Source organism: Muscardinus avellanarius (assembly GCF_963383645.1).
Source record: "Muscardinus avellanarius genome assembly, chromosome: 11".
NCBI classification, from domain to species: domain Eukaryota; kingdom Metazoa; phylum Chordata; class Mammalia; order Rodentia; family Gliridae; genus Muscardinus; species Muscardinus avellanarius.
Window position 1 is genome coordinate 73,469,879 of NC_137797.1, and position 12,261 is coordinate 73,482,139.

Consider the following 12,261-nt stretch of genomic DNA (forward strand, 5'->3'; position numbering starts at 1 on the left):
GCTCCTGCCTGGGCGGCAGAGGTGACCATCACGAGCAGGCCTTGGAGGGCAGCGTCAGTCACTCGGGTGGAGTTCAAGGCAGCTATGGAGGTGGAGCCCCTGGTGGCGTCACCAAACCAGTTTCTTGCCCGTGGGCGGGCTTGAAGCTCACGGGCCCAGAAGCTTCCCGAGCTGAGCCACCATGACTCGAGGGCCAAGCGCTGCTGAGTCAGGAGTCCCAGGAGCTCTCTTCTCCCCCAGCCCCGTTGCCTGAATGCCAAGGCCACATTCTTCACCGTGCTCAGACCCCAGGGCGAGGCCAGCCTGGCGGCACAGCAGCAGCCCAGCAGTGTGACAGGTGCTGGTCACACTGAGTCCCAACAGGACGTCCTAGCTACACTGGAGCTTCTGCCTTGCACAACCCTGCGAACCCCTGTGGCCTCAGTTTCTCAGGAGAGACATCATTGAGCCTGTTTTGAGAGGCCTTACAGGAAAACAGTGCCCAGGTGGGCAGGTGGACACAGACGTGGAGAGGCTGGGACACCAGGCTGGGTCACCACCCAAGGACAGGAGGCTGAGGCTGAGGGCCAGGCTCAGGTCTTGGTGGCCTTGCCACCGCCCAGGTGTGGGGCAGAGCAGGGAGGTGTCCTCTCCTGCTCCTAATGAGCAGCCCAGGCTGTGTGTATGGGCTCCCACTTGTGTCCCAGCTTCAGGATGACCAGGATGGGTGAAGGAATTCATGGGCCTGCAGAGAGGAAGGAATGAGGGAGAGGAGTGTGGCCTGAGAGCCATTCTTAAAAAAAAAAAAATCTGCCTATCCGGGCGTGGTGGCGTACACTTGTAATCCCAGCATTTGGGAGGCTGAGACAGGAGGATCGAGGTTTGAGAAAAACCCACTTGTCATTCCAGTATTTGAGAGGATGAGACAGGCAGGTAACAGGTTTGAGGCCAGTGTCTGCAACTTAGACCATTTCAAATAAAAAGGTCTGGTATTGTAGGTCATAGATAGAACACCCCTGGGTTCAAGCCTTAGTACTACCAAAAATAAATAACCCCAGCTGGGTACAAGGGTACATGTCTGTTATTCATCATACTTGGGAGGCTGAGCTGGGTACATCATAGGTTAGAGGCTACGTACAGCAACTTAGTGAGATCCCGTTTCAAAATAAAAAATGAAAAGGGCTGAGTGTATTGTGTGGATACTACGGAGGTAGACACCCCACAGGTTTAAGCCCCAGTACCCTACACACACATGAGAAAAAGACTGCCCTGTTTCCTAAAAGGAGGTAAAGCAGAGAGGGGGTGTATAGGTGGGGGCGTGGGGGGAGAATAGGACAAAGGGATCATTTTTACACATCCCCTCCCCTTCTTTTTCCGAGTGAGGGCACAGCCCAGCTTGAGCAGCCTTGGGCTCTACCAGGGAGGGTTGTGCCTACGGCACGGTGGTCTGCGGCTGCTCCTCTGTCTGCCCAATCCTCTTTGGCATAGAATAGACCCAGAGCTCCACACCTTGCCCCTCTGATCCCTGAGCTGGAGCTGACTGGGCAGGCCTGCTGCGGACTGGCCACGCTGGGTGGATTTATCTCTTAAAGTTGCTGTTATTCACAGGACTCAGTGATAGTAGATCGAGACTTGAATAGCGCCCCTATCCTTTACCATCTCCATACTTTCCCATAATCGTTTATCCTGGTGCTAGAATAGGTAATGCAGGTAATATTCTTGTTTTATAGTCAAAGATACGGAGATGCAAAAAGATGCACCTAAGGTCACATAACTGCTTATTAACAGGGTGTTGGGTAAAGTAACTGGATGTGTACTGGCCAAGCCCTCGCGTGTGTCCCTGGCACGCCCGGGGCCATTGCCCTCATTGTCTTCTCTTGAGGAATAGATCTCAGCATAGAAATTCCCTCCTCCTTATTATTATTGTTATTATTATAAACCCAGTGGTGTTTTATCACTAAACTATAACTTCAGCTTTTTTTATTTTATTTATTTAATTTTTTTGCAGTCCTGGAGATGAAACCCAGGGGTATTCTACTTCCGAGCTACACCCCTAGTCCTAATTTTTGTGTGCGTGTGGTACTGAGGGGTGGAACTCAGGGGATTTCTACCTCCAGGCTACACCCCCAGCCCTATTTTATGCTTTATTGGAAACAGGGTCTCACTAATTTGCTGAGAGCCTCACTAAGTAGCTGAGACTGGCTTTGAACCTGTGCGATCCTCTTGTCTTAGTCTCCTAAGTGGGGGTGAGGGGGGTTATTAGTGTATGCCATCACGCCTGGCTCCCCAGCCCTATTTTTTATTCTTGATTTTGAAACATAGTCTCACTAAGTTGCAAAGAGCCTCACTAAGTAGCTGAGTGTTCTGTTCTCGAACCCAGATCCTCCTGTCTCAGCCTTCCAAATGCTGGGATTACAAGTGTGTGCCACCATGCTCGGCATTTATTTTTTTGTTATGAAATGGAGTCTTGCAAAGTTGCTGAGGCTGGCCTCTAACCTCCAATCCTTCATTTCAACCTCCCAAGTACTGGTATAGGTGTGCACCACTGCACCCGGCTGAACCCTTCATTTATACACATTTACTATGGGTGCGATAGGGCTCTGTCATCAGGACAGGTTGTCCTAGCCCTCATGAAACAGTCCACCCAGCCAGGTCTATGCTTCATGGTCAAGACCAGAGGGTGGTAGACACCGAGGGCTCCATCCCAGCATTGAGGCCTAGAGCTGTTGGTGTTGGAAGGCAGGCCCATGGCGCCTCCACCCCCACTCACCTGCGACCCTGTGCAATAGCTCTGCCTCTAGGGAGTGTGCCCAGCTCACCATGGCACAAGCCACCTGCATTTCAGATACGTATGACTGACGGCGGCCAAAGCAAACTCTGATCTGGCCATTCTTAACTATTCCTTCTTGTCTATAGATCTACAGACCAGAAAGTACACATTACCAAGATAGGCTATTGTGCTCTGCCCAGCACACACAGTATCGGTCTTCTCATATGTCCACTAGGCCTGCCCAGCTGCCCCGGCCGCGTGAGGCATCCTCCTCTCAGATCCTAGACTCCTCAAGACCGAGCGGTACCCTTCCTGTAGTCCAGCCCGACGGCACCTGAGGGCGAAGGGTGAGCGGCCCAGGAGGTGGGCGGCCACCATCCTGCCACATGATGACGCTGGATTACTCGGAGAAGACCCTGTGACTCAGCTGCTCTCGAGTGGCTTCTCTCCCCTGCCTGGGGCCCTTCCTGGAGCAGATGGCCTTGGTTGGCCTTGTTGGCGCGAGAGGGATGCTCCTGGCAGCAGTAGGTACAACACTGAGGAAGGAGCCCAGGGCCCCGGGAGCAGGAAGCAGCGGAGCTCGGTGCGCTGGGAGGTGTGGGATTCTGGGTGCCTATGTGCGTGAGGATGGCAAATGTGAACCTTGGCCCAGGGGCTTCGCCCTGACACACCTGCCTTGTTCTGGTCCCCTGACGGTGCCCGGGGACTCAGTTTTCTTGCTGAATGAGTTGCGGACAGCAGAGCTGTTTCTGGGCTGCTGAGTGGGGAACAGGGCGTGTTTTCCTGGCACGTAGGGGACTTGAGCCACTTAGCAGGAGCTGTGGAGAGTGACTTTTTTGCTGCGACTGTGATAGCAAAAATTTTTGTTGGTACTGGTTATTGAATCCAGGGACATTCTACCTCTGAGTTACACCCCCCAGCCCTTTTTAGTTTTTATTTTGAAACAGTGTTACGGAATGGTGGAATATGGTTTGAGGAAACTGTTCCCAGGGAACCCCTGCGAGGGTCCCAGACACACTTTTTCCCAACCCACAACAAAACCCAAAAATGTCCAAAAACAGAAAATTACCGTGGGTTCTTGTCCTAAGCTAAGAATAAATATGCATAGCTTGGACAGTTGCTGAAGATTTAAAGAAGTTTATTAGAAAGATAGAAATACAGAAAATAGCCGGGTGTGGTGGCGCACGCTTGTAATCCCCGCGCTTGGAAGGCAGAGACAGGAGGATCGCGCAGGTTTGAAGCCAGCCACGCGCGCTGGCTTAGGAGACCCTGTTTCTAAATAAAAATATAAAAATAGGTCTGGGAGTGTAGCCCAGAGGTAGAAGGGCTTCCAGGAACCCCAGTACCACCACAAAAAAAAAAAAAGAAATACAGAAAATAGAAATACAGCTCCAAACCAGACTGGCAATGGAGGGTGACTCGAAATGGATACACCAAAGGGACCACACGTGGACTGGACTTTTTATACCCATGACCTCCATCTTGTTTGCGTGACTCTGACATAGTGAACGTCCCTGTAAGGTACCTCCCCTTAACCCTGTAAGGTACCTCCCCCAACCAGATGTGGCAAGGCGGCTCCTTTCCTGAAGGGCAAAGTCAAACCCTGCCGCATCCTCCCTAGATCATCATGTAGATCTCTTTAGAAAGCAGAAGTCCTAGCTCTCCTCTATTGACTTGGTAATTGTTTTGAGCTAGGTTAATTCACATTGGAATAACTGCCTGTTTTAGGCAGAGGTCAAGTCCTTGCACAGATCTGCCCCTCACCCATGTCTGCCGCCATTTTGATACAACTATTTTTGAAATATCAATTATTTTCTTTTGAAATATATTAATAATCAGAGCTTTCCCAAATTTTCCGAGGCCGTTCCCAATACTGGTACAAACAGGGTCTCTCTTAAGTTACTGACAGCCTCACTAAGTTGCTGAGGCTGGCCTGCAACCTGTAATCCTCCTGTCTCAGCCTCCCAAGTACTGGGATTACAGGTTGTGTGTCACCATGCCTGGCTGACAGCCAGCAGGACTGTGTGTGTTTGGGGAGCCTGACCCCTCAGCAGCCACACGGCCTGGGGCAAGACCTCTGCTTTTCCTGGCCTTCAGTTTCCTCATTGATCAGCAGGGATTTGAACGAGAAGCACTTGGGTGGCTCCTGGCTCTTGCGTCCATCTGGGGCAGTGCAGTGTGCCACGGGGCGAGGCGTGCAGCCCCCACTACCGTCTTCCCAGTGGTGGCCTCCAGCCAGGCCAGCTTAGGGAGAAGGCTAGTTGTTAGCAGGGTTATTCCAAGTTCCCTGGCCCTGAATATGCTCCCCGCCCCGCACCAACCTGCTGGAGTACGTGGCTGCTTGTCACTCCGTGAGTTCCAGCGGTCTGTAAGGCCCTGTTGTGTGGATCCACAATTTGGGAAGATTCTAACGCATAGTTCTAATGGCTCCTTTAGGGGGAAAAATAGGAAGAGCCTGGAGGTAATGACGGTAGGGGATTTTTATGGCAGGGGCAGGTGGCAAGGCCCAGAGGGTTACTTCAGGAGGGAGGGCGTTGCAGGGCCCCGGGGATCACAGGGAACCTCAGGATGGGAGTCGGAAGGAGATTCCAGGCGCACACCTGTCATCCCAGTACTTGGGAGGCTGAGACAGGAGGATGGCAGATTTGAAGCCAGCATGGGGTAATTTAGAGAGACTATGTTTCAAAATAAAAAATAGAAAGGGAGGCTGTAGTAACACACACACACACATACATACATGAAGAAGAAGGGGGAGGAGGAGGAGCCAGGGGCCAGTTTCCCTGGCTGGGGCTTAGTCCTACAGAGCCTGCACAGGATGGGCTCACTGGTGGCTCTCGGGGGAGGTCAGCTGTCTCAGTTCAGCCTCTTGTCTTCCCACGGGCAGCTGCAGTGGTCTCATCTAACAGAACACAAAGCCCAGGAGGCTGTAGCCATGGATTTGCTCCCCCTTGAAGTCCTAAACTTCCTCCAGAGCAAAGCTCGGTTCCTCCAGCTGCAGGGGCACACCCTCAGAAACCAGGCGTTATCTGAACCCAAACCAAGTACGTCAGGCAGTGTGACTGACTAAAGGACCATCCATCACAAAGAACTGGAAATACTGAAGTATAAGTCTTTAAAATTTAAACTTTTAGCCGGGCGTGGAAGCACACACTTGTAATCCCAGCATTCAGTGTGTTTGTGGACAGCTTCAGCAACTTAATGAGGCCCCCTGCAACTTAGTGAGACCCTGTTGCAAAATAAAGAATATGAGCTGGGTGTGGTGGCGCAGGCTTGTAATTCCACCCCTTGGGAGGCTGAGACAGGAGGATCGCACAGGTTCAAAACCAGCCTCAGCTACTTAGTGAGGCTCTCAGCAACCTAGTGAGACCCTGTTTCCAAATAAAGTATAAAATAGATCTGGAAGGATAGCCTGGAGGTAGAAAAGTCCTGAGTTCCACCCTCAGTACAGTAAAATAAAGAATACAAAATAGGGCAGGGGGGTGTACCTTGGAGGCCAGATGCCCCTGGGTTTTATCCCCAGACCCCCCAAAATTTAGACTTTTAAACATCTTTAAAAGTCTCACTAAGTTGCTTGGAACCTGTTATCCTCTTGTCTCAACCTTTCAAATATAAGGATTATAGGTATGCGCCACCACTTCCAGCTGAGACTCTTTTAAATGCCAGTTTTTTTCAGGGAGGCCTACCTTAACCATCCTACCTAAATCTAAATCAGGCCGTGTTGTGTGTGTGTGTGTGTGTGTGTGTGTGTGTGTGTGTTTGCATGTTCCTAGGGATTGAATCCAGGGGCATTCTATCTCTGAGCTACACCCCCTAGTCATTTTTATTTTTAATTTTAAAGCGGGGACTTCCTAAATTACTGCATCTTGGCCTCAAACCTGCGACCTTCCTGTCTCAGCCTACCAGATACTGGGATTACAGGCGGCATGTGTCACCCACCTGGCTTGTGTTTCTATTTTTTAACAAACACTTACGTGGTCTTGGTAGGTGCTAGACACTGTTCTAAAAGCTTTGTGAAGCCAGATGTAGTGGCACATGCCTGTCATCCCGTACTTGGGAAGCTGAGACAGGAGGATCGCAGGTTTGAGGCCAGCCTCAGCAATTTAGTGAGGCCCTTGGGAGCTTAGTGAGACTGTTTCAAAATTTTAAAAAAGTGCTGGGGGATATAGCTCAGAAGTGGAAGCCCCTGGGTGCAATCCCCAGTAACACACACACACACACACACACACACACGCACAGCTTTGTATTAACTCAGTCCTCACAGGAGTTTTTGCTCACTCTATTTTACATCTGGAGAGGAGACAGAGGCGCAGAGGCGCCTGGGAACTTGCCTGGGCTGCACAGCTGGTGAGCGCAGCACAGGGGAGCCTGGCTTCAGGATTCCGCTCTCAGCCTCGTGCTGCTGCCTCCACTCACAGCTCGTGTGCGCTTCCTTCTGTCTGTCTTTCCCTCTGGCCTGGCACAGTGTCTGGCACACAGGGGCGCTCAGTTACTGTTCACCAGGTAAAGAACGAATGAACGAATGCGTGAGAGCGGGAGGTTTCCCATAACCCAACTACCTTTGTAATCACGACAGGTGGTAGATTTTTTTTTTTTTTTTTTGGTGGTACTGGGGTTCCTGGAAGCCCTTCTACCTCCGGGCTACACTCCCAGACCTATTTTTGCATTTTTATTTGGAAACAGGGTCTCCTAAGCCAGCGCGCGGGGCTAGCTTCGAACCTGCGCGATCCTCCTGTCTCAGCCTCCCAAGCGCGGGGATTACAAGCGTGCGCCACCACGCCCGGCAGGTGGTAGATTTTCACACGTGAATCAGGAGCCACTCCTCCTGGCCCTATTGTCCTGACCTTTCTTTGGGAGGCCACCACACCCAGGGCAGGAAGCTGGCCTCCATCAGCACCAGCTGCCGGCTGGCCTCAGGCCTCGCCTTGCGCACTCCCTGGCTGTCTCTCTGAGCCTCTGTATCACCAGTCTGTCTCGTCCTCGTCTCTTTGTTCACGCCGTGCCTCTAGACTGCTCTCCAAAGCCAGTGGAGTTTGAGGACCTGTAATAGCAATTTTCTTTATCATCACTGCTGGGCGGTGTAAAATAAACATTAGCACAGCTGGCAAAAATGTAGGCAGGTGGTTACTCTGGGATGCTAAAAAAGCAGAATGAAGTTGAGTCATCTGTTATGTTGTGGATTCAGAAGATGCTGGAATCCTGGCTTCTGTCTGATCCCTGTGGTGGCTGCCTCTTGTAGTGTTGGTACCAAAGCATGGTGTATTTGTCTGTTTTATGCTACTATAACAAAATAGCAGAAGCTGGAAAACTTTATAAAGAAAAAAAGTTTAAGAGTTGGGCATGGTGGCATATGTCTGTAACCCTAGTACTTGGGAAGCGGAGACAGGAGAATCACAGGTTTGAGAACAGTGTCAACAACTGCACAAGACTCTCAGCAACTTAGTGAGACCTTGTTTCAAAACATAAAAAATAAATAAAAAGGGTTTTGGGTGTAGCTCAGAGGTAGAATGCCCATTCCCCAGCACCACACACACATACACATACAAACACATACAAAATTTAAAAACAAAATAAAAATGAAAGAAAAGAGTTAATTTTTCTTTACTTTTTTTTTTTTTTTGGTGGTACTGGGGTTCCTGGAAGCCCTTCTACCTCCGGGCTACACTCCCAGACCTATTTTTACATTTTTATTTGGAAACAGGGTCTCCTAAGCCAGCGCGCGGTCCTCCTGTCTCTGCCTCCCAAGCGCGGGGATTATAAGTGTGCGCCACAACGCCCGGCACTTTTCTTTACTTTTAAAGGATGGAAGTCTAACAGTGCACAATGTCATGCATTTGACCTCTGGTGAAGGCCTAGCAGCGTATGGCATCATAGCAGGGCGCATTGGGGAGCAAGAGGTTACTTCACAGACACAATGCCAGAGCAAGGCTTGCTTCTTGTGTATATGGCAACCCTTCATGAGAACTCACCAAGCAGTCCCACAGGGACCCCCTAATCCTCTTGGAAGGCAGCCAGTGACCTCTACCCCTATGCTGAGACCAAGCCTGTAACATATGAGCCTTTAGGGGACAAACCATATACAAAATAGACAAACCATACTTACCTGGCAGGGGAGATACCTTGATCATGAAGGTGGTTTTCCTAGGGCGAGGCTTATCCAATGCACTCTGGATGTGCTGACCCCTGCGAATTCCCCAAATGTGGGAAACTCGACTGCATAATTTGTGGTAGTGGGAGACTGTGTTCGCACTCTCCCCTGAAAAAAAAAATAGACAAACCATAGCAGTGGGCTAGGGAGGTTAAGCACCCACTCCCAGTTTCCACTGGCCCCAAATATACATATAACATAACTAAAAAGAGTGTGGTGTTAGTTGGGCGTGGTGGTGCACACTGGTAATCCCAGCACTTGGGAGGCTGAGACAGGAGGATCGCACAGGTTCGAAGCCAGCCTCAGCTACTTAGTGAGGCTCTCAGCAACTTAGACCCTGTTTCCAAATAAAATAGAAAATAGGTCTGGGAGTATAGCCCAGAGGTAGAAAGCCCCTGGGTTCCACCCCCAGTAACACACACACACACACACACACACACACACACATACACACACACCCCCCAAAAAGAAAAAAAAGTCTGGTGGTGCACACCTATAATCCCAGCACTTAGGAGGCTGAGACAGGAAAGTTTCAGGTTCAAGACCAGCCCTTAGTAACTTAGGGAGACCCCATTTCAAAATAAAAAAATAAACAAAGCTTGGGACTAGAGGTATAGCTCAGAGGTATAATGCTCCTGTATTCAATCCCTAGAACCACCAGCAAAAGCGGTGGGGGGGGTGGTTTGCTATGAAAAGGCAACTTCTGGGAAGTCCCTGGATGCCGCTGCCACCCAACACCCGTCAGTCATCCATCAGTCATCTCCATACAAACTCTGCAGCACCATAGCTCACGGAATCCATCTTGTCACCTTGTTTTGTTTTTTGTTTTGTTTTGTTTGGTGGTGCCGGGGGTTGAACCCAGGTACATTCTACCTCTGAGCTATACCCTCAGACCCATTTTTTTATTCTTTATTTTGAAACAGGGCCTCACTAAGTAGCTGAGGCTGGCCATGAACCTGCGATCCTCCTGTCTCAGCCTCCCAAGTACTGGTTTTACAAACGTAGCCACCACACCCGGCTCGTCACCTTGTTTTCTAGTCACCTTCACTCATGTGAGGCCACCCTGAGCCCTCATTCAGTCAGGGCTGGATTCATCTCTGGGCCCAGACACGTCGACAGTTGTCCAACACAGGGTGGACGGCGGTACAAAGCAGCGGAGCAGACCCAGGAGGCAGGTCCCGTCCTCAGGAAGCTCAGCGAAGAGCAAATTGCTGTGGATGAGAGTTAAGTGCCTGACAGTAGCTGACCCATCAGAGGTGGCTGTGATGTGTCAAAGGCACACAGGACAAAGATCAAGAGCTGAGTCCGTGGGCAGAGGACTCCCACGGGCTGGAGGTGAGAAGCGGAGGAGCAGCTGGGGAGCAAGGACCCCGGCATTCCAGGAGAAGGGCCTCTCGGGCGCGGCCGGCAGAGCCAAACACACAGCCCAGACTCTGGTGACGCGACATGACGAATGGGCCAGCTGGCAGGTCTGAGTAATGTGCGAGGCAGTGAGTAGAATGTCCAGGCTGCTCACAGACTTCAAAAGGAAAAGCCTGGAGACACAAATGTGGTGTGCAGCACATACACCAGGGCGGGCAAAGAGAGCACACATGTGGCCATGTCTTCCTTTCCTTTTCTTTTGTGGTACTGGGATTGAACCCAAGGGCATTCTACCACCGAGCCACACCCCAGGCCTTTTTAAAAAGTGTTTAAAATCTTGAAACAGGGTCTTGCTAAATTGTGTGGGCTGCTGGTCATGAACTTCCAATCCTCCCGTCTTAGTCTCCTAAAGGATGGATTCCAGGGGTGTGCCATGGCTCTGGGGACATGTGGCCATTTCTTTTTTTTTCCTCCCCCCCTTTCTTTCTCTCTCTCTCTCCCCCCCTCTCTCTTTTTCTTTCTTTTTTCTTTTCTTTCTTTCGTTTTTTTTGTACTGGGGATGGAATCGAGGGGCATTCTACCTCTGAGCTACACCCCAGCCCTATTTTTTATTCTTTATTTTGAAACAAATGTGGCCATTTCTAAGACACATTCAGATGTGGGCGACCTTGGGCCTGTCTCCTGGTGCCATGACGGTCTTCCCAGGCCATGGCAGTTTGGAGGATCGAGATCCAGCACCTTCAGGTAGCGGGGGCTCTCTTAAGGTGGATCCAGGTCTCACCTGTGCTGGGCCAGCTGCGCGGTTCTTCCAGGTTTTGTCTTTTTGCTGAAATGACTTGGCCTTGGTTTCTCAGGAGGACAGGGTGATGGAACAGGCTGGCCTGGATGTATAGGCTACTTAGTAGTGCCCTGGGCCTCTTGACCATGAGGCGTCTCTGACTGCTGGTGCTGGGCCACTGTTGAGAGGGGCCTACTTCAAGCAGCTGTCTACTGCACTGTCACTACAGTGCAGCACCCAGCCTATAGCAGCACTCAATAATATTTGCTGATGGAATCCCTAAGTCTCTGGTGGCTGACTGCCTTGGACCTTTTTCCAAGCAGCTTCACCCTCTTCCCTACCCTCCACACTGCCACGGAGGCCACGACTGAACCACCTCCTCTCTTCAGCTATGGAGGAGATCTCTGTTGCTCTTCCCGGTCCCCACCATCTGTCCTGCGTCTCCCTCCACCCTTTCTCCACCCCAGGTCTCCGGGTCAGCCTACTGGGACTCACAGCTTGCTGGTCCCCACTTTTTCCAGGCTGTTCCCTGGAAAAGCTCACAAGGGTAGGAAGCCCCCATGAGCCTATTCTACCTCTAAGCTGTACCCTCAACCCTTTTTTATTTTGAAATAGGGGCTTGCTAAGTTGCTGAGACTGGCCTCAAACTTACAATCCTCCTGTGTCAGCCTCCCAAGTACTGGGATTACAGGTACAGACCACTGTGCCTGCTCTATGACTCATCTTTGTGTGAGTATATTGATGTATGTTCACTTACTGGCTTAAGGGATTTTTTTTTAAACCACTGTCTATCTACTTTTGCCCACATTGGTATGTCTTGTGTTATAAAGTCCTAGGGGTTGAGAATCAGATCTGTGAAGAGGGGTGAGGAGCCCTGAGAGGGTGTACCTCAACCATCCCAGTACCAGAAGCACTCAATAGGAGGCAGGGCAGCCACGTGGGATTGTGTAGGGGTTTATAACATCCTATAAGAAGTGGGACTGGATGACCACTGAAGTCCCTTTAATCCTAATGAACCTATCTGAATCCAGACTTGTGGCCCCTTGGCAGATCAGATCTGTGACTACAGATAGGTGGGTGTGTAGAGGGGATCACTCAAAGATAAGCCCATGGATGTTCCAAATTTGGATAAAGAACCTGTCAAACTAGGTCCATCTTGTTGCGCCTGTTGAATGGCCTATTTTACAACTACAAACAGCTAGCATTACCTGTTCTAAACATCTGGCA